Here is a 23,335-nt window from a genome sequence, read left to right on the forward strand (position 1 = left end):
AGGTTTTACTGTCTCTCAATCATGACATTTTTCTCTTTTCATAATAATATTGTAAAATTTTTTCTATAATTCACCAAAAATGTTTTAAAGAAGGAAGACTAATGAATTTACTCCTCATTTAGAACCCTATAAGTTTTGTGACCTTTGGCAACAGAAAGAAGTCTCTCTGGGCTAGTCTCTTTCCTATTTCACAAGCTAGTTGTAAGGATTAATTCAAATAACAAGAAAAAAAATCAGTTTATTCTAACATGTAGTACATAACAGACACGTAACTGTTCACTCCAACATGATTAAGACAAGTGATGTTTTTACATAAAAGCCTAGTCAGTGGGTAAGTATTTATTTGATACAACCTAGAGAAAGCAAATAATAATTTACACCAACTTGCTGGGGGTGGGAAAAACTTAATTTCAATGTTCTGAAAAGAAATAAGAAGGCAAGGATATGGCAGGAAAGTCAAACACTTTAGTTCAATAATTATATTTAAATATCTCCCACAAGATCTCTGAGGCCAGCGCCAGAGAAAAAAGAAAAGTAAGCGACTTTTTTTTATTTTTTATTTTATTTACTTTTTTATTTTTTGTTGTTGTTTTGTTCTGGTGAGTGCTTTTTGGAAGTCTTAAAGGGGCAGGGCGGGTCACTTAATCCAGAGGTAGGGAATCCGGGATCTCTGGGCACCCTAACCCCTGGGCTGCAGGGAGCAGGGAGGCCCCTTACGGAGATAAAGAGCCTCCCAGCAGCTCCTGCTCCAACGCAACTCCACCATTTTGGAGTAGCTGCCCGACCCAGGCCACGCCCACAGCAACAGCGGAGATTAACTCCATAGCAGCCGGGCAGGAAGCACAAACCCTGTCTGTGCGCAGCTGCCCAGCACAAGCCACTAGAGGTCGCTGTTCTCCCAGGAGAGGAGGGCCACAAACCAACAAGAAAGGAAGTCCTTCCAGCCGTCACTCGTCCCAGTTCTGCAGACTATTCCTATCACCATGAAAAGGCAAAGCTACAGGCAGACAAAGATCACAGAGACAACACCAGAGAAGGAGACAGACCTAACCAGTCTCCCTGAAAAAGAATTCAAAATAAGAATCATAAACATGCTGACAGAAATGCAGAGAAATACGCAAAAGAAATGGGATGAAGTCCGGAGGGAGATCACAGATGCCAGAAAGGAGATCACAGAAATGAAACAAACTCTGGAAGGGTTTATAAGCAGAATGGATAGAATGCAAGAGGCCACTGATGGAATAGAAACCAGAGAACAGGAGCGCATAGAAGCTAACATAGAAAGAGATAAAGGATCTCCAGGAATGAAACAATATTAAGAGAACTGTGTGACCAATCGAAAAGGAATAATATCTATATTATAGCAGTACCAGAAGAAGAAGAAGAGAGAGAAAAAGGGATAGAAAGTGTCTTTGAAGAAATAATAGCTGAAAACTTCCCCAAACTGGGGGAGGAAATAATCGAACAGACCACGGAAATACACAGAACTCCCAACAGAAAGGACCCAAGGAGGACAACACCAAGACACATAATAACTAAAAAGGCAAAGATCGACGACAAGGAAAGAGTTTTAAAGGCAGCTAAAGAGAAAAAGGTCACCTATAAAGGAAAACCCATCAGGCTATCATCAGACTTCTCAACAGAAACCTTACAGGCAAGAAGAGAATGGCATGATATATTTAATGCAATGAAACAGAAGGGCATTGAACCAAGGATACTGTATTCAGCACAATTATCATTTAAATATGATGGAAGGATTAAACAATTCCCAGACAAGCAAAAGCTGAGGGAATTTGAATCCCACAAACCACCTCTACAGGGCATCATACAGGGACTGCTCTAGATGGGAGCACTCCTAAAAAGAGCACAGAGCAAAACACCCAACATATGAAGAATGGAGGAGGAGGAATAAGAAGGGAGAAAAGAAAAGAATCTCCAGACAGTGTATATAACAGCTCAATAAGCGAGCAAAGGTAGAGAGTAAGATACTAAAGAGGCTAACGTTGAACCTTTGGTAACCACGAATTTAAAGCCTGCAATGGCAATAAGTACATATTTCTAAATAGTCACCCTAAATGTAAATGGACTGAATGCACCAATCAAAAGACACAGAGTAATAGAATGTATAAAAAAGCAAGACCCATCTACATGCTGCTTACAAGAAACCCACCTCAAACCCAAAGACATGCACAGACTAAAAGTCAAGGGATGGAAAAACATATTTCAAGCAAACAACAGCGAGAAGAAAGCAGGGGTTGCAGTAATAATACCAGACAAAATAGACTTCAAAAAAAAGAAAATAACAAGAGATAAAGAAGGACACTACATAATGATAAAGGGCTCAGTCCAACAAGAGGATATAACCATTCTAAATATATATGCACCCAACACAGGAGCACCAGCATATGTGAAACAAATACTAACAGAACTAAAGGGGGAAACAGACTGCAATGCATTCATTTTAGGAAACTTCAACACACCACTCACCCCAAAGGATAGATCCACAGGGCAGAAAATAAGTAAGGACACGGAGGCACTGAACAATACAGTAGAACAGATGGACCTAATAGACATCTATAGAACTCTACATCCAAAAGCAACAGGATATACATTCTTCTCAAGTGCACATGGAACATTCTCCAGAATAGACCACATACTAGCCCACAAAAAGAGCCTCAGTAAATTCCAAAATATTGAAATTCTACCAACCAATTTTTCAGACCACAAAGGTATAAAACTAGAAATAAATCGACAAAGAAAACAAAAAGGCTCACAAACACATGGAGGCTTAACAACATGCTCCTCAATAATTAATGGATCAATGAACAAATTAAAATAGAGATCAAGGAATGTATGGAAACAAATGACAACAACAACACAAAGCCCCAACTTCTGTGGGACACAGCGAAAGCAGTTTTAAGAGGAAAGTATATAGCAATCCAGGCACACTTGAAGAAGGAAGAACAACCCCAAATGAATAGTCTAACATCACAATTATTGAAACTGGAAAAAGAAGAACAAATGAGGAATAAAGTCAGTAGAAGGAGGGACATAATAAAGATCAGAGAAGAAATAAACAAAATTGAGAAGAATAAAACAATAGCAAAAATCAGTGAAACCAGGAGCTGGTTCTTTGAGAAAATAGACAAAATAGATAAGCCTCTAGCCAAACTTATTAAGAGAAAAAGAGAATCAACACAAATCAACAGAATCAGAAATGAGAATGGAAAAATGATGACAGACTCCACAGAAATACAAAGAATTATTGAAGACTACTATGAAAACCTATACACCAACAAGCTAGAAAACCAAGAAGAAATGGACAACTTCCTAGAAAAATACAACCTTCCAAGACTGACCAAGGAAGAAACACAAAAGTTAAACAAACCAATTACGAGCAAAGAAATTGAAATGGTAATCAAAAAACTACCCAAGAACAAAACCTCCGGGCCGGATGGATTTACCACGGAATTTTATCAAACACACAGAGAAGACATAATAACCATTCTCCTTAAAGTTTTCCAAAAAATAGAAGAGGAGGGAATACTCCCAAAGTCATTCTATAAAGCCAACATCACCCTAATACCAAAACCAGGCAAAGACCCATCAAAAAAGAAAATTACAGACCAATGTCCCTGATGAACGTAGATGCAAAAATACTCAATAAAATATTAGCAAACCGAACTCAAAAATACATCAAAAGGATCATACACCACGACCAAGTGGGATTCATCCCAGGGATGCAAGGATGGTACAACATTCGAAAATCCATCAACATCATCCACCACAACAACAAAAAGAAAGACAAAAACCACATGATCATCTCCATAGATGCTGAAAAAGCATTTGACAAAATTCAACATCCATTCATGATAAAAACTCTCAACAAAATGGGAAAAGAGGGCAAGTACCTCAACATAATAAAGGCCATCTATGATAAACCCACAGCCAACATTACACTGAACAGCAAGAAAAAAAGCTTTCAGCTTTTTCCTCTAAGATTGGGAACAAGACAGGGATGCCCACTCTCCACACTGTTATTTAACATAGTACTGGAGGATCTAGCCACGGCAATCAGACAAAACAAAGAAATACAAGGAATCCAGATTGGTAAAGAAGAAGTTAAATTGTCACTATTTGCAGATGACATGATACTGTACATAAAAAACCCTAAAGACTCCACCCCAGAACTACTAGAACTGATATCGGAATACAGCAAAGTTGCAGGATACAAAATTAACACACAGATTTCTGTGGCTTTCTATATACTAACAATGAACCAACAGAAATAGAAATCAGGAAAACAATTCCATTCACAATTGCATCAAAAAGAATAAAGTACATAGGAATAAACCTAACCAAAGACGTGAAAATCCTATACCCTGAAAACTAAAAGCCACTCTTAAGAGAAATTAAAGGGGCACTAACAAATAGAAACTCATCCCAGGCTCGTGGCTAGGAAGAATTAATATCGTCAAAATGGCCATCCTGCCCAAAGCAATATACAGATTTGATGCAATCCCTATGAAACTACCAGCAACATTCTTCAATGAACTGGAACAAATAATTCAAAAATTCATATGGAAACACCAAAGACCCCGAATAGCCAAAGCAATCCTGAGAAAGAAGAATAAAGTAGGGGGGATCTCACTCCACAACTTCAAGCTCTATTATAAAGCCATAGTAATCAAGACAATTTGGTACTGGCACAAGAACAGAGCCACAGACCAATGGAAGAGACTAGAGAATCCAGTCATTAACCCAGACATATATGGTCAATTAATATTTGATAAAGGAGCCATGGACATACAATGGCGCAATGACAGTCTCTTCAACAGATGATGCTGGCAAAACTGGACAACTACATGTAGGAGAATGAAACTGGACCATTGTCTAACCCCATATACAAAAGTGAACTCAAAATGGATCAAAGACCTGAATGTAAGTCACGAAACCATTAAACTCTTGGAAGAAAACATAGGCAAAAACCTCTTAGACATAAACATGAGTGACCTCTTCTTGAACATATCTCCCCGGGCAAGGAAAACAACAGCAAAAATGAACAAGTGGGACTATATTAAGCTGAAAAGCTTCTGTACAGCAAAAGACACCATCAATAGAACAAAAAGGAACCCTACAGTATGGGAGAATATATTTGAAAATGACAGATCCGATAAAGGCTTGACGTCCAGAATATATAAAGAGCTCACACACCTCAACAAACAAAAAACAAATAACCCAATTAAAAAATGGACAGAGGAACTGAAGAGACGGTTCTCCAAAAAAGAAATACAGATGGCCAACAGACACATGAAAAGATGCTCCACATCGCTAATTATCAGAGAAATGCAAATTAAAACTACAATCAGGTATCACCTCACACCAGTAAGGATGGCTCCCATCCAAAAGACAAACAACATCAAATGTTGGTGAGACTGTGGAGAAAGGGGAATCCTCCTACACTGCTGGTGGGAATGTAAATTAGTTCAACCATTGCGGAAACAGTATGGAGGTACATCAAAATGCTCAAAACAGACTTACCTTTTGACCCAGGAATTGCACTCCTAGGAGTTTACCCTAAAAATGCAGCAATCAAGTTTGAGAAAGACAGATGCACCCCTATGTTTATTGCAGCACTATTTACAATAGCCAAGAATTGGAAGCAACCTAAATGTCCATCGATAGATGAATGGATAAAGAAGATGTGGTACATATACACAATGGCATATTACTCAGCCATAAGAAGAAAACAAATCCTACCATTTGCAACAACATGGATGGAGCTAGAGGGTATTATGCTCAGTGAAATAAGCCAAGCGGAGAAAGAGAAATACCAAATGATTTCACTCATCTGTGGAGTATAAGAACAAATGAAAAACTGAAGGAACAAAACAGCAGCAGAATCACAGAACTCAAGAATGGACTAATAGGTACCAAAGGGAAAGGGACTGGGGAGGATGGGTTGGTAGGGAGGGATGTTGGTGGGAGAAGAAAGGGGGTATTATGATTAGCATGCATAATGGGGGGGTGGGAGAAAGGGGACGGCTGTACAACACAGAGAAGACAAGTAGTGATTCTACAACATTTTGCTATGCTGATGGACAGTGACTGTAAAGGGGTTTGTGGAGGGGACCTGGTATAAGGGAGAGCCTAGTAAACATAATATTCTTCATGTAATTGTAAATTAATGATAACAAAAATAAAAAAAAGAAAGAAAAGGGGGATTACTCTCTGATAGGATAAAACTAACTGTAAATCAACTATTAATGCATGCTTTAAATATCCTTAATTTTGATCATTTAAAGGGTATCAGATGATCAGCTATGGAAATACATTTTTCTGATAATATTCCTTTCTCTTAAAAAAAAAAAAAGGCAGTTCCTGTGTGGTGATCTCCAATAAGTTCTTCACAATGGTATAAAGGGCATATCAAAGTGTCGGCAAAAGGTTTGTTTGTGCTTGTACATAGGATCAAAGCCTAATTTGGCTACCCAGAAAATGAATTAAGATACGATATGAAGAAGAACTTCCAACATCAACATTCTCTGGAAGAGTCATTCCAGAAGATGATCATCAAACACTTCAACAAAGATCCTGGCACTTTTACAGTTGTAGCTGCATTCATCCCACAGGTTGGACTTGCCATTGGAATGAAGAAGGAGATATCTAAGCTGGCCTGTGCATACAGTAAAACAATAAATTTGACTGGATCTATACTGTCGGAACTCAACCAAGAATTAGGAGAAGTGCAAGTTGCAGCGCTCCAAAATCTTGCAACTATAGACTATCTACCGTCAAAAGAACATAAGGGAGGTGAACATTCCCCAGGAATGGGTTGTTTTAATTTGTCTGATTTCTCTCAGATTGTTCAAGTTCAGTTGGACAATATCCATCATATCATAGATAAGTTTTCACAAATGCCTAAGGTGCCTAACTGGTTTTCTTGATTTCACTGGAGATGGCTGGTAATTACAGATATGCTTTGGTGATGTAACTATACTCCTATTATGTTAATGTGTGTGTGCAATTTAAGTAGTAGCTTAAAACCTATCCATGCTGAAGTTACTCTACAAGAAGATATGTCAAAGAAATAATCAATCTTCCCATGTTTTCTTCCTCCTGCTACTTGTATAGCTTTTCTTCTTCCTTCCTAATTACAACCCTTAAATAGAATTCGTGCCTCATATCAAATTTACCGAGTATCATAATTCTTCCAAGTGGTAAAGATACCTCAAGACAAATGCTGGGCATAGAAGCTACAGGGCATAAATATGCAAAGAAATAAAAAGCTAACCATTTCAAACAATAAGGCTTCTCTCTCACTTACCAACTTTACATTTCCCTGTATGGCCCCGGAAGATGACTGGTTAGCCAGAGACGGGTAAGATTCCTCAAGGGAGGAACAACCTAAGACAGGCACAGTCACAGGGGGGTCATCAGGTGAGAAATTGGGGATCAACAGAGGTGAGGCTTAGAACCTCACCCCCCCTGTTCTGAGAGAAATCTTCTGCATACGTGGATGTTTTATTGCCCTTGTCTAGCTTGGATTAACATATAGTCTACAGGCACACAGCTGATCATCTACATTTGCTCTCTTACAACACTAAACTATGTTTTCTACCTTTATCTTGTATCTACCTACCACTTCAGCATTTTATTAAAAATAATAATAATAATAATAATAATAATAAGGGAGAAATTTGGGATTCACATATAAATCAAGTATAAAAATCAAACGAATATTCATATTTGACCTGATTGTTTATAGTTCACGATGCGTGATCAAAACCGAAAGTTTCTGTGATGACTGCCCTTGCACTGTTCACCATGTAAGAACTTACTCACTATGTAAGAATTTGTTCTCCATGTAAGAACTTGTTCTTCATGCTTCAGAAGATTGGAGACTGTGGAGAATTAGGCTTGGGGTTGATTAATGATTGTGCATTGAGTCCCCTATACAGAATTTTTTTGTTGTTAACAACCATTTGATCAATACATATGAGAGATGCCCTCTCAAAAAAAAAAAAAATATCTCCCACAAGAAAAAATTTAAAATGCTAACCTCTCTTTGACCCTTTTATATCAGTGCCGTAGCTTTAAAAAAAGTACCAAAATATTCTCCTTCACAACTTTGTTAACATTAGTCTGGCTATAAATATATATATGATTGACTCTTATTCTTCATCATGTAAACAATATGAGCAGTGAATATCAACATCGAAACAAAAAAGTATAACACAATAGGTTTGCATTGTACAGACCTTAGTAACAGACTAGCATAATGTTTTCTGCTCCCTCATGCATTCCATCAAATAAAACTTAAAAATGAATTTCTAGCCTTGGATCTATGCCAATGTTGTGACTTATGAAGAAAATTTTCATCTATAAATATTTACCAGTATAAAGTTTAGCATGAAACTTTACACTTTCTTTTAATTAACCTACAGATAATAAGCTTTAAAAACTCAATAGTAGAATTAAACATGAGCAGCCAGCATTTCTTACTAGAAAAACTGTACATCTCTGGTTACAGCAGCTCGAGAAAGCAGTAACCGGGCAGAGTTCCAAGAGCAATAAAAATGCTGGTGAGATTAGGGTGTCGTTCCATGTGCAAGGATTAGGGGCTGGCCTGGCTTACGGGATGTGGAAATGGTAAAATAAGCAGAGGACAGAAACGTCTAAAGAAAGGAATGGAGCAAATAAGAAATTAAAGCTCACTGTGTCTCAAAATACGAAGCACCCCTCCTTAAAACTTGAGCGTGATCACATCAGAGCAAAACAAAACTATCTGTTTCATACGACAGTTCATAAATTTACTGACAAGGAATTTAAAGAAGTCATAAAGGGTAGATTCACTCATCAATGACAAAACCATTAAATGTCCAGGAAGAGAAGTATTGGAAGTGTGGAGAAACAATCTTTATGTCAACGATCTGCTACCACCATTGCTCCAGGGGCTGGATTTTCTATTTCTTTTACACCATTATTACACCCACTCTTTACTTTAAAAAGAAAAAGTAAACAAAGTGTGAAAAATCTATTCTGCCTTTTCAATAGGAACTGAGACACACCACAAGTTCCAATCAATGAGGGGAAGCTTGTCTTTTCAGAAGAATGCCAAGTAATGGAAGTAGGATAATTAATCAAATTAGAAAAATCTCCATTTCAACTCCTAATGAGATAATCCATTCGGATGAAGATAATCAACGGATGTTAAAACTGTTAGGTGAAGAGCTGACAGTGTACTGGACATCTGCACAGTGACAAGATGCCACTTGTGGAGGAAAAAATACGTCTTTTAAAAAAAATGAGACCAGATGCCACAAAATTCTCACTTTCTTGGCATCTAAAACCCAGTCAGTAGCCAGTACTTCCTTATGAATCTTGTCAGTATTCCTCTTCCTGTAAATTGCCCTTGCTGGCTCTGTCAGTGGACTGCTTACTGGAGTCTCCTAGACAAGCTCAAAAAGTGCACAATTTCAAAACCCTGACGATTTCTAGGCACAAGTCACCAACACTTAACTTGTTCCTGAATTCAGGATCTAAATTTCCAACAGTATGGCCCAAATCTATCTCAAAACCAACAGCTCCAAAATGAAACTCGCCTCCTACATCAGTGCAAGCACCTTTCTGGAAAATGTGATCTCTTCATTGCTTCCCTCCGTCTCTGACCCCACAGTGCCAGCTCCCGAGACTCCAATGTTCCTTGCCAAGCCTCTGCACTTTGGCTGTCACCCTAGTTCAGGCCCAGCTACTCCCTGTCTGAAATGACTGCAGCACCTTCCCACTGGATGGTGGTTGCAGCCTTGTCATCTCCAGTGATGCTCTGTGCCACCTCACAGAGGATTTGTCTGAAATGCATACTCAGTGATATCACACCTGGGACAAACACTGCAGGCAAACCAGAGAACCATGCAGACAAGTGTGCGTGCTGGGCCACACAGCTTTTCACCTTCACCTGTGACCTTTCTGAGCCTAGACTCCCAATCACTTCTTCAGTAAAAACACTATCATCTCTAACCCCAGCTCTCACATGCTGCTTTCTTTAAAAAGCATTCCCTGGTTACCAATGGAACTAAATGTCATGCTTTCTGTTACCACTATATTGTAATTTTACTTCTAATTATAGTTCTAACTTATAATTTAATTTTTTAAATTGCTATTTCCACTGTTAACAGTGGAACTAGGCAGAGCTCACCATTCACCTTTAAGCTCAAGCACTTGGCTCAAGGAGCTACAACAACACGGTGGCTTTTCTTGAATACTTGATGAGTTTCCTGTTTTCACATGTCTTGGAGTCCCAGGATTTTAAAAGAACATTTCTGTAGGTTGTTTTAAAAATGAAAAGGAAATGCTTTAAAAAGGTATCACAATGAAGTTCAATGAAAATGCATTTTCACTGAAATATAATGACTGTACTTTACATTTATACTAAAGGATGCACACCATTATTTAATGTTATATTTAATGTTATACCTACAATATACTGTATCTGTGGAAAATGGGATTATTGCCAGTGGTATCAAAAAGTAGTGTGACATATCTACATTTACATCAGTTAGGACATATAATTCTTACAGCAGGCCAACACAGAGTAATCATATATAGTGTAGTTAGGGCTAAAGAGAAAAAAATGTCTTTCAGAACTCTACCCAAAAAATCTTATAATTTTATATTCATAGAATCAAACTTGAGTAATCAATTGATAAAGAAAATAAAACTGATATTAACACCTCATGACAAAAAAAAGTTTATAGTTCAACATTGCTATAGTAAACTCCATAATGAATTCATGTATTTATGATGTGTGAAAAGTCCAGTTACTATATAATCTAGTCACTATCAAATAAGTGAAGAATTTCTAAAATGTGTTATTAAACGCTAGGCAACATACCCATTATTTTGTTGACAGCATCATGCAAGTACAACTAGCGTTTCAGCCATGTTTTTCACAGTCCTATCTGAAGTTTGGGTCAAGTTCATACAAAACATGTAGGCCTATATGTTGAGATTTTGTATATATAATGTGAGTGCATCAGCAAACATCGTAAGGTACTATTTTCTACTTCACAATATATGCTCAGCTATTCACTGCTTCCAACTGAAATGTATATAGTGCATTCTGTTTTCAATTTGAAAATATTTATTTTAGTGTAAATAATTTTTAAAATATAGTAGTTTTAACTATGTTCATGCAAGACTATCTACATTTTTCATGGATCAAACTACAGTCAACTATGGAAAAGTTCAAATTTTTAAGTTAAATGTATTTGCAACACTTGTATTTCATAAAAATTTCTAAAAAAGGGGAAATAAAAACTTTTTAGCATTAATATTTTTGCAACAAGCGAGAGCCATATTTATAATAAATCAGAAAATGTATTTTAAAACTATTTCATTCTAAGATCAAATTAATGCCTCCACTCTGTATATTGGTGAACTTCAAAGCAAAAACAGACATCTTTTCCTTTAGACTTAAAAAATCTATCAGTAGTACCATTATGCAAAATCCAAATGATTATTAAACTTGCTAATGACAAGAAATAACTGATTACAGTAAAGCCAGCACTTTATCTGAAAGATTATATAAGAAAAATACCATAAGGAATAACTCTCCTTTTTTTAATTATCACTCTAATCCTCCATTTATGAGCTGCCCCAAACAGCCGCTCTAGCTTTGCTTTCCCTCCTGCCAGAAAAAAACAGATGTTCCCGCTGTAATCAGGGATTCTCCTTATCATCTAAATGTTCTGTCACACCGTCCGGTGTCAGAAAGCCACCCAGGCTAGGAAATGCATATTAATTTGCTGCTCCCTGGTAGCAGTACCCTGGCTATAGAGTTAATCTCTTCTGGGCTAGGGAAAATAACTGTCCTGTCTCCCTCCTCACCACTCCCCAAGCCAATTGCAACTCAATAAAAAGAAATCACACAGAACCCACCCAGTGCCTTGGGAGAGAAGCTTATTCTTGGCATACTAAACTGCAACTCTAAACGTTTATCTCTCAGAAACAGCTATTTCACTGATGGTCAGATTTCTTGGCAAGCATGTCTGTATTGCAGAATTACGGGAATATTCATGAAAAACATAGAAGTAATGGATATTTCTATGTTACCCTAGGACACTTATGTTTCCATTTTGTTTCAGTGTAAAGATTCCAAACACCTTTTAAAAAAATAATTAGTAAATTGTTTCATATTTTAAAATACTAAACACTTAATGTATATAAATTTCACTTTTGCACCCCCTATGCATCTTGTGTTTTTCAAGAATTCCCATGTGGTTCTCAAATTCTAAATTTGCAATATTTTTCAACTCTGCAATTGTGGTCAAAAAGAATTCAGTTGTCTGCTTTATCATTTCCCCAAGAGATGACATGCAAAAAAACAAAGGACACTATTCTCAGGATGTCTGACTGAAATTATGAGGCTGAAGTGAAATTAGGAATTATGGCTTAGGATAATTTTTTTTTTAATTAAATGAAGCTTGCTAAAATCTTCAGTAATCATTTTGTTGGTTCAGTGCAGCAGGCCCATTCCTGTTTCCAGGGCCAGAGTTTCTCCTTTGCACCTCCTCACGGCTGCACTAGAACATGACCTTGGAAGCAAGGCCAAGGCTAAAGTTTAGGAGAAGCTTTAATGAACCATAAAGGGGTCTGTAAATAGGATTGTTGTCAATGTACTTTTCTGACCTTCAGTGGTCCTTCAAATAAGAATGCAGCAGGTAGTAAATAAATGTACTCCCAAAAATACAGTTCAATAATGAACTTATAAATGGGGGCAGAAAGTTTGGCTGTACCTATCTGTTTAAACCAATTAAATTCCTCTTGACATTTTTTAAAAATAATAAATATAGGATTTTATTCCAAACATGGTATTTATCATCACTTATCCTGGATGAATGGACATTTTGAAGTGCCATGAGTGAAAAAGCATTATTTGAATCCATGGTGACCAACATCTTTACACATAATGTCTCATGTTGTTCTGAGGTCAAGCAATTCTGTTCCCAGATTAGCTGCAATTCCTAAATCCGTGTTATCTGTAATTCTTGTATATAAATAAGCATAAATACCAGTACATACATACATATACTCTTCCTTTTGATAATTGCTTTCTTCCACATTCTTGACTATTATTGATGAGAGGGGTGGAAGAGACAAAGAGTCTGTGCTTATAAATTTGTTCCTACTCCCAAGCAGAACTATAAAAAGACAAAAGAGGAAATCTGAACACCCAGCCATTTTTGTCAACATGAAATTCTATTAGTAGACTACATAGTATATCATTCCTGATAGCTATTAAAGTGTGGTGGATTGGCAACAAAAGACCCCAAGTATACTGATACAGTACTTTTAAAAAGTTTTTAAATGAAAGAGTAAAAATCCAGAGCTTTTGAGTGCCAAAACGTTCATTATGTACCTCCGTAGGTCAAATTTCATCAGTAATAAATATTCCATTTTTAAATTTCTATTTTAATTTTCTTTTTAAACTGAGTTTAACTTTTGAACAGGAATCAGTAACAAAAATTAATGTAAATAAAATTTCCTAGCATGCACATCAAATTTTATGACTTTTTTTTTCCTTTGAAATGTTAAAAGTATATAGTTCTTAAAATTCATTCTGGCCTGAAAAAAATGACCTACAGCTAATGTCTTCTCCAGTTTTTGTGCCACATGTTCAATTTTTTCTAGATCATAAAATTACATTGAAACTCAACAATGACAAAAATGCCAGGAAAAAAGAAAATTCATGTTGGAACTCTAACAGTACACATTTGGGAATGAGGATTAATTTTGCAAATATGTTTCCTGTCACACAACAAATCCTTCAGGTTGATATGTAACAAAACCAGAAGCATAATATTTTACTTTCATCTTACAACCTATAACTGGTCAGTATCTTGTTAACAAGTCTCAGCACCAGATAAGGAAATACCACTGGAACATGGACCTGCATCTGGCTATGAACGTAAAGGGGTCCTTGTATGAAAAAGAACTATATACCTTGGTCAGATCTCTCATAGGGATGCAGGTCAACTTGTAAAGGCCATGAGGTATCCAGAGGTGACTGTCAGATCATAGATTTCTCTGAACTACCACTTCTGTTCATGACAGACCAGGAAATCCAAGAACAGGAAAATCAGCAAAACGCAGCCACATTCATGCTACTTACTTGAACCAGTTTCTCCCATTGTTCCTAACCTACTTCAACAGTTCAGAATGCCATGAAAAATTTCAGATAGAGAATTTTAACGATGGAAGGAAAACACTAGAGAACGTCCAGCTTAACCTCTTATAGCGCAAAGGAACAAACAGGTTTCCAGGGAAGTTATGACAAATGTTAAGTGGAGATTCAGATGATTAACCAGTTCCTATGGTTTACCGATCCACTTCAATGCCCAAGTGCTAAGTAACAAGATTTCCAACATCTCCCTCTGGATCTAACCAGGAACTATAGAACTATAGTTTTCCTGGGTAATGACAATAATTTCTTATATACATCCATTCCTATACAATGACTACCTCCCATTGGAAAGTATTTCCTGAGTTCTTACATATAAGGTAGGGCAAAGCCATAATCTTAAATCACAAATTATATTTACATTAGAGATGGTAGCTTCATGACAAGCACTATATAGTTATACGAATAATCATGAGTAAAATGTGTGCTTTAAAATTGTTACAAATTAAAATTAGTTTTTGCCTGGCATAACTCAGATTATCTCTTTTATCATATGAAACATGAGTGTGGGGGCAAGAAGGTAGATGGGGAGGAAAGGATCATATTTTTTCAAATTACAAAGATGTTATCTCCATCTGGATTCTGAGTAGCTAAAAATCAGCGCTAAAAGAGAAGCATCAGTAATGGCAGCTCCCATTTGCTTTCTTGCACAACACTCCATAAAGTCATCATGCCCCTTAATTACCCTGCAGCCACCAGCATTCCACCACTGGTGAGTGTCAGGAATGGGGACAATGGGGCTCCTCCTTCAACCAAGGGCACGTGTATGAGAAAAAAACAAAATATGAATATTTCAGATCAGATTACGTTCTGAAAAAACCTGGCTCATTTTCTAAACTACAGGAAAGATGAAAAGCAGCATTTGACTAATGTTGCTTGACTATGAAAAACAAATTTAAAACTGAAACAATTATAGAACATTTTACAAAGTATTTATTTCTAAATATATCTTATTTTTAGGATAAGAAATAACCATCCACATTTCATTTTCCTTCAAAAACACATAACCCTAAATATGTATCTCTGAAACCTACAATTGTAAATAGCCTTTTGCATCAGGAGCAATCTGTGCACTAAGAGAACAGAACAAATGCTGAGTGGGGGTGGGAGAGAAAGTAAAACACTTCTAGCAGTTGACTAATTCCAAAATATCTAAAGTCATATGCATTATCTGATTGTGCAACATATACCTTTTATATTTACCTAAGTATTTTTTGTTCACCTTAATTTAAAAGCTATATGTGCATGCGTGTGTGTGTGTGTATATATATATACTCACTCAAATAAATTACTAAAAATTGAAAAGATACATGCATCATATATAGGCTGCCAATGTAAATATTAGCACTTTTGAAAATAGTTCCGTCTTTTTTAATCCATAATCATAACTTTAACAAACTGGGTGGATTAGCAGAAAAATTGGGTAATTTCTGTGACAGTCCCTAGGAACAGTCTACAATTTAACCTTCTTAAAGTTTTCCCCTGAAATGTAAAATTGCCTTTTAAGGTAAACTACCTCAATAGATACATTTTTCAAAAGGGTAAAAAATGTTTATTTTTACTTCTCATAATCTCATTCTACTGGCTTACTGGCTGCTTCTTGTGCAATATTGAATTATCTGGAGAAGTTCATCTCTACACAGGAAGAAAAAAGAAACTGATGCTCAAACTTCTAAAAAATTAAGTCTTTCTCTCTGACCTCATCAGCAGAAAAGGCATGTTCTCTGAGCAGGATATTAATTCTTAAGGAAACTATTAATGTTCCCAAAAGTGATTCTGGGAAATTGCTGAGTAATTCCTATTAAATCTCCCCCACGCACCCACCAAAAAAAAAAAAAAACCTAACAATCTGGAAAAAGTGGAAACAAAACAGCTGTTGCACCAGGATGTCTGGACAAAATTAAAAACAGAAGTGAGGGTTCCCAGCCATGAGAAGGCAGCATATTTAAACCTGCAAGCCTTTCTCAAATTCAGGATTGTCAGGGGAAGGATGTCAACTAAAAGCAGTCTTCAGTAAAAGGCCTGTGACCTGGTGACTTGGGGACAGTGACCTTTTCACCTAATTCAGGTGAGTCCACTGCTAACTCACGGTAAATTACTATTTTTCACATTCCATCCTCTTTTCATCAGAAAAGAATTACTACGTGCAGCCACTTCTCAAGGAGGGGAATTAAACTCCCACTTCTAGAAGGAGAAAAATTACATGTATTACTTGGAATTCTTCTATAAAGAAATATGTCCCTTTTCCCCATTTTTTTACTCAATCATTTATTACTATCAGTATGATCTCATGGATATTTATTTTGATCTTTGGGTTTGAATCCAATCATGTAATTATTAACTTAGTTGGTTTTCAGCTGTTTTGAGCAATGCAAATGAAACGCCAAGAGGGCCAAATATATACTTTCTCAATAACAACAGCCATAGCAAGAATTAGAGAAAACAAAAAAACATGAAAAATTCCTCAAAAATGGGGACTGAAGTGGAGATCACATAACATAATCAGATTGTTAGCAGTAATATTAAGAATGCTAGAATATTTTTTCCTAAGACTAGATGTAATATGGACTTGGTAAGGTTTTTAAAAATTGTGCCTGTTCTAATAATAAATGTTCATTATCCTTAATATCATATTTTAATTGCCTACTACAAAGCTTTAGAGGACACAAAAAAATGGAAACAATATTATGAAATATTTTACAGCTTAAATATTTCATTAAATACACATTAGGGGAAGAAAAGATGGAGGCATGAGTAGGATGGCAAAAATTTCCCCCCAAAAAATATATTTTTTGAAAATACAGCAAATACAGCTATTCCTAAAAGAGTGACCAGAAGTAACAGTACATGAGCCAATCTACGTCTGGAATAACTCAACATCTCATGGAAAAGGGTAAAGTACAACCACGACCCAGCAGGACCTGAGCACTCCCCCCAGCCCAGCTCACGCCTTAATGGGACAAGGGTTTAACAGGTGGACAAAATCATCCTGGCACACTCAGTCCACCAGGCTGGGAACTTGAAGGAGCCTCAGGTGCCCTATTCCCCTGGTTGGCAACACAGATCTGAGGTCCCTTACAGCAAAAAGTAGCCTGCCGTTCCTTTCTCCGCGCTGGCACTTGGGCACAAACCAGCTATCCACACCAATGTTCCAGACAGGCCAGAGGGCAGCCCTGCCTACAGCAACTACACAGCTCAACACAGAGCCTTCTCCCTGTGTGCAGCTAACAGGCCCAGACCCAGAGGCTGCAACCTGCACACGGATGACCAGGACAGAAAATAGAGATGGGCACGGAGACCAGGAGGTATGAAGGAGATTTGTTCTCACAGCACAACATGAGCTACAGGCCTGCGACACCCGCCAGGGCCTTAGGGCAATCCTGAAAGCTGCCCTGCCCATGGCAGCTTAGGGGACAAACACAGAGGCTGTTCCTGGCATGCGGTTAACCAGCACAGACAGCAGAGACAGGTGCTGAGATCAGGAGCCACGAAAAGGCTTTGCCCTTGTGGCCGACACACACACTAATGGCCTACGACCCCCACTGGTGACCTAGGCTATCCCGACGGCACCCCGTGAATGGCTGCCTAGGGGATTAACCCAGAGGCCAATCCCCGTGCACGGTTAACTGGCACAGACAGTGGAGACAGGCAAGGCGACCAGCAAGCAGGAAGGAACTTTGTTCTCCCAGCTGACACAAGCGCCACTCACTGGCGACCAATCACACTGCTCTAAGACCATGAAAAGGCAGAAGAACCGTTCTTGTTCAATTCAAAATCCCTCAAACACAAGAAAGAGGGCTCAGTGAGAATGAAATCACCAATCTTCCTGAAAAAGAATTCAAAATAAAAGTCATAAGCATGATGATAGAGCTACAGAAAACTGTTCAAGAGCTAAGGGATGAATTCAAAAGGAAGATAACAAAAAGGAAACAAACAAAGGAGAGAATTAAAACCAGATTAGATGAGCTGGAGGAGACTGTTAACGGAAGAGCAATCAGAGAACAGGAATACAGAGAAGCTGAGGCAAAGAGAGAAAAAAGGATCTCTAGAAATGAAAGAATACTGAGAGAACGTGTGACAAAACCAAACAGAACAATATTAGCATTACAGGGGTACCAAAAGAAGAAGAGAGAGAAAAAGGGATAGAAAGGGTCTTTGAAGAAATAAATGCTGAAAACTTCCCCAATCTGGGGAAGGAAATAGTCTCTCAGGCCATGGAAGTCCACAGATATCCCAACACAAGAGACTGAAGGAGGAAAACACCAAAACATATAATAATTGAAATGGCAAAGATCAAAGACAAGGACAGAGTACTAAAAGCAGTCAGAAAGAGAAAACAGATCACCAACAAAGCAAAACACATCAGGCTATCATCAGACTTTTCAGCAGAAACCCTGCAAGTCAGAAGGGAATGACATGATATATTTAATGCAATGAAACAGCAGGGCCTCCGACCAAGACAACAATACTCGGTAAGATTACCATTTAAATTTGAAGCAAGAATTTAAAAATTCCACATAAGCAAAACTTGAGGAAATTTACCTCTCACAAACCATCTCTACAGTGTATTTTAAAGGGACTACTCTAGACAGAAGCATGCTTAAGGCTAAATAGTTGTCAACAGAGAAAATAAAACCAAAGCTATGGAAGTAGACCAACTAAATATTAACTAAATGCAAAATTAAAACAGGTATCCACAAAGTAAGTCAAGGGATACACAAAGAGTACAGAATAAGACACGTAACACAGAAAGAGTGGAGGAGGAAGAAAAGGAAGGGAGAGAAAAAGAGAGTCATCAGACTGTGTTTATAATAGCATAATAAGTGTGTTAAGTTAGACTGTTAGATAGTAAAGAAGCTGCCCTTGAACCTTTGGTTACTACGAATCCAAAGTCTGCAATGGCAATAAGTACATATCTACTGAAAATCACCCAAAATGAAAATGGATTGAATGCACCAATCAAAAGACATAGAGTTACAGAATGGATAAAAAAGCAAGACCCCTCTATATGCTGCCTACAAGAGACTCACTTCAAACCAAAAGACAAATACATACAAAAAGTGAAGGGATGGAAAAGATGTTCATGCAAACAATAGGGAGAAAAAAGCAGGTGTTGCAGTACTTATATCAGACAAAATGGACTTCAAAACAAAGAAAGTCACAAGAGACAAAAAAGGACATTACATAATGCTTATGGGGTCAGTTCAACAAGAGGATATAACCATTATAAATATCTATGCACCCAACACAGGAGCACCAACATATATGAAACAAATACTAATAGAACTAAAGGAGGAAACAGAATGCAATGCATTCATTCTAGGAGACTTCAACACTCCACTCACTCCAAAGGATAGATCAACCAGACAGAAAATAAGTAAGGACACAGAGGCACTGAACAACACATTAGAACAGATGGACCTAGCAGACATCTACAGAACTCTACACCCAAAAGCAGCAGGATACACGTTCTTCTCAAGTTCACATGGAACTTTCTCCAGAATAGACCACATACTAGGCCACAAAAAAAGCCTCAGTAAATTCAAAAATTTTGAAATTGTATCAAGCAACTTCTCAGATCACAAAGGTATAGAACTAGAAATAAATTGTACAAAGTAAACAAAAAGGCCTACAAACACATGGAGGCTTAACAACATGATCCTAAATAATCAATGGATCAATGACAAAATTAAAACAGAGATCAAGCAATATATGGAAACAAATGACAACAACAGCACAAAGCCCCAACTTCTGTGGGACGCAGCGAAGGCAGTTCTAAGAGGAAAGTATATAGCAATCAGGTCTATTTAAAGAAGGAAGAACAATCCCAAATGAATAGTATAAAGTCACAATTATTGAAACTGGAAAAAGAAGAACAAACGAGGCCCAAAGTCAGCAAAAGGAGAAACATAATAAAGATCAGAGAATAAATGAAATTGAGAAGAATAAGAAAATAGAAAAAAAATCAATGAAACAAAGAGCTGGTTCTTTGACAAAATAAACAAAATAGATAAAGCCCTAGCCAGACTTACCAAGAAAAAAAGAGAGTCTACACACATAAACAGAATCAGAAATAAGAAAGGAAAAACCACGACGGACACCACAGAAATACAAAGAATTATTAGAGAATACTATGAAAATCTATATACTAACAAACGGGATAACCTAGAAGAAATGAACAACTTTCTAGAAAAATACAACCTTCAAAGACTGACCAAGGAACAAACAGAAAATCTAAGCAGATCAATTACCAGCAACAAAACTGAATTGGTAATCAAAAATCTAAGCAAGAAAAAAACCCGTGGACCAGAAGGATTCACCGCTGAATTTTATCAGACATTTAGAGGAGACATAATATCCATTCTCCTTTAAGTTTTCCAAAAAATAGAAGAGGAGGAAATACTTACAAACTCATTCTATGAAGCCAGCATCACTCTAATACAAAAACCAGAGAAAGACAACACAAATAAAGAAATCCACAGACCAATATCCCTGATGAACATAGACGCAAAAATACTCAACAAAATATTAGCAAACCTAATTCAAAAATACATCCAAAGGATCATACACCATGATCAAGTGGGATTCATCCCAGGGATGCAAGGATCATTCAACATTCGAAAATCCATCAATATCATACACTATACCAATAAAAGGAAGGAAAAAAAACACATGATCATTTCCATAGATGCTGAAAAAGCATTCGACAAAATTCAACATCCATTCATGATAAAAACTCTCAACAAAATGGGTATAGAGGGAAAGTACCTCAACATAATAAAGGCATATATGACAAACCCACAGCCAACATTATACTTAACAGCAAGAAGTTGAAAGCTTTTCCTTTAAGATCGGGAACAAGATAAGGATGCCCAATCTCTCCACTTCTATTCAACATAGTTCTGGAGGTCCTAGCCACGGCAATCAGACAACACAAAGAAACAAAAGGCATAATACAGATTGGTAAGGAAGAAGTCAAAGTGTCACTGTTTGTAGATGATGTGATATTGGACATAAAAAACCCTAAAGAATCCATCCCACAAATACTAGAACTAATATCTGAATTCATCAAAGTTGCAAGATACAAAATCAATATACAGAAATCTGTTGCATTCCTATATACTAATGATGAACTAGCAGAAAGAGAAATCAGGAAAACAATTCCATTCACAATTGCATCAAAAAGAATAAAATAGCCAGGAATGATTTTAATCAAGGATGTGAAAGACTTATACCCTGAAAACTACAAGACACTAATGAGAGAAATTAAAGAAGACACCAATAAATGGAAATAGATCCCATACTCATGGATAGGAAGAATTAATATTGTCAAAATGGCCATCCTGCCTAAAGCAATCTACAGATTCAATGCAATCCCTATCAAAATACCGAGAGCACTCTTCAATGAACGGGAACAAATAGTTCTACAATTCATATAGGACCACAAAAGACCCCGAATAGCTAAAACAATCCTGAGAAGGAAGAATAAAGCAGGGGGATCTTGCTTCCCATCTTCAAGCTCTACTACAAAGCCACAGTAATCAAGACAATTTGGTACTCCCACAAGAACAGACCCATAGACCAGAGGAACAGAACAAAGAGTCCAGATATAACCCAAGCATATACGGTCAATTAATATACCATAAAGGAGCCACGGATATACAATGGGGAAATGACAGCCTCTTCAACAGGTGTTGTTGTTGGACAGAACATGTAAGAGAATGAAACTGGATTACTAACTCCATTTACAAAAGTAAACTCGAAATGGATCAAAGACCTGAATGTAAGTCATGAAACCATAAAACTGTTAGAAGAAAACATAGGCAAAACTCTCTTGAATATAAACATGAGCAACTTTTTCATGAACAAGGGAAACAAAAGCAAAAATGAACAAGTAGGACTATATCAAACTGAAAAGCTTCTGTAGAGCAACGGATACCATCAGTAGAACAAAAAGGCATGCTACAGTACGGAGGAATAGATTCACAAATGATATACCTGATAAAGGGTTGCCATCCAAAATATATAAAGAGCTCGTGTCTCAACAAACAGAAAGCAAAAAATTTGATCAAAAAATGGACAGAGGATATGAACAGACACTTCTACAAAGAACAAATTCAGAAGGCCAATAGGCACATGAAAAGATGTTCCACATCAATCATCAGAGAAATGCAAATTAAAACCACAATGAGGTATCACTTCACAGCAGCTAGAATGGCCACCATGCAAAAGCAAAAGACAGACAACAAATGTTGGTGAGGATGTGAAGAAAGGGGAACCCTACTACAGTGATGTGGGAATGTAAATTACTTCAGCCATTGTGGAAAGCAGTATGGAGGTTCCTCAAAAAACTAAAAATAGAAATACCATTTGACACAGGAATTCCACTCCTAGGAATTTATCCTACGAATTCAGGAGCCCAGTTTGAGAAAGACATATGCACCCCTATGTTTATTGCAGCACTGTTTACAATAACCAAGAAATGAAAGCAACCTAAGTGTCCATCAGTAGATGAATGGATAAAGAAGATGTAGTACATATACACAATGGAATATTATTCAGCCATAAGAAGAAAACTAATCCTATCATTTGCAACAACATGGACAGAGCTGAAGGTTATTATGCTCAGTGAAATAAGCCAGGTGGAGAAAGACAAGTACCAAATAATTTCACTCATATGTGGAGTATAAGAACAAAGCAAAAACTGAAGGAACAAAACAGCAGCAGAATCACAGAACCCAAGAATGGACTAACAGTTACCAAGGGAAAAGAGACTGGAGAGGATGGGTGGGGAGGGATAAACGGATTAAGGGGCATTATGATTAGCACACATAGCATAGGGGGAAGTGCACAGGAAGGCAGTATAGCACAGAGAAAACAAGTAGTGACTCTATAGCATCTTACTACGCTGATGGACTGTGACTGCAATGGGGTATGGGGGGGGAGACTAGATAATGGGGAGAATGTAGTAACCACAGTGTTGCTCATGTGAAACCTGAGCATAAGATTTTATATCAATGATACCTTAATAAAATAAATAAATAAATAAATAATAAAAAGAAAGGGGGACACAAAGAGCTAATGATGCCTATG

General features: G+C 37.2%; 1 protein-coding gene across 27 annotated transcripts in view; it reads right to left on the reverse strand.

The window, feature by feature from the left end:
- Positions 1-23,335, reverse strand: part of PARD3 (par-3 family cell polarity regulator) — an 815,317-nt gene that overhangs the window by 350,715 nt on the left and 441,267 nt on the right. The gene's annotated exons all lie outside the window — the stretch shown is intronic.

Source organism: Manis pentadactyla, chromosome 3, assembly GCF_030020395.1.
Source record: "Manis pentadactyla isolate mManPen7 chromosome 3, mManPen7.hap1, whole genome shotgun sequence".
Lineage (NCBI taxonomy): Eukaryota > Metazoa > Chordata > Mammalia > Pholidota > Manidae > Manis > Manis pentadactyla.